This window comes from Jaculus jaculus, chromosome 11, assembly GCF_020740685.1.
Source record: "Jaculus jaculus isolate mJacJac1 chromosome 11, mJacJac1.mat.Y.cur, whole genome shotgun sequence".
In the NCBI taxonomy this organism is placed as follows: Eukaryota; Metazoa; Chordata; class Mammalia; order Rodentia; family Dipodidae; genus Jaculus; species Jaculus jaculus.
Window position 1 is genome coordinate 27,842,107 of NC_059112.1, and position 912 is coordinate 27,843,018.

At 40.6% G+C, this 912-nt stretch overlaps 1 non-coding gene across 1 annotated transcript; it reads right to left on the minus strand.

The window, feature by feature from the left end:
- Positions 1-327: 327 nt before the first annotated feature.
- On the minus strand, positions 328-434 carry LOC123453360. The gene has a single exon (XR_006632753.1). It is a non-coding gene; the product is annotated as a U6 spliceosomal RNA (small nuclear RNA).
- Between the last annotated feature and the right edge of the window lie 478 nt (positions 435-912).

Below are 912 nucleotides of genomic sequence, written 5' to 3' on the forward strand. Positions count from 1 at the left end.
TCCTCAATTCATCACAAATGCCTGAGTCCTCTGGCTAATTCCTTCCTTGATGAAGCCAAATTGCCCTGCATAATGAGGCATCTGCCCAGGATAAGAATCTGGGTCTGATGGAGTCTGGACAGGTGACCAGCACTCCATGTCTAGACAGGGGCTATTGGGAACCCTGACAGGTGGTGAGTCCAAACTTTCCAAACATCAAATTCATCATGTCACTTTTACATGATTCACTTTGCTTTGCTATCTGCTTCATCTTCCCACAGGGGTGTTTGACCTCATCTTTTTCTTTGTGAAACACCTCAAGTCTGTTTTTTTTTTTTTTTAAATTTAAAAAATATGGAACGCTTCACGAATTTGCGTGTCATCCTTGCGCAGGGGCCATGCTAATCTTCTCTGTATCATTCCAATTTTAGTATATGTGCTGCCGAAGCGAGCACTCAAGTCTGTTTTAATGACTTCAGGTTGTTTTATAGCTAACTTTTGAGTTGGCATTGTGTTGCTGGAATCATCCTGTTTCCCAGATTTTTTCTGCACCCAAATCAGAGCTTACTGACACTCAAGGAACACCTTTAGATGTGTTTGTGAAGTTTTTGGCAGTCGTGCTATTTATAGGCATTTACAATCATGGGGGCTGCAGAGATGACTTAATGGTTAAGGAGTCTGCCTGCAAAGTCTAAAGTTTGATTCCCCAGTACTCATGTAAAGCTAGGTGCATAAAATGGCACATGCATCTGGAGTTGGTTTGCAGAGATTACAGATCATGGCTCATCCTTCATTCTCTTTCTCTGTCTTCCTCTCTCTGTTCTTGAAAATAAATAAATAAATGCATAAAATATTTTTGAATTTTTTGTTTATTTTTATTTATTTATTTGAGAGCGATGGAGAGAGAAAGAGGCAGAGAGAGAAGGGGGGCGG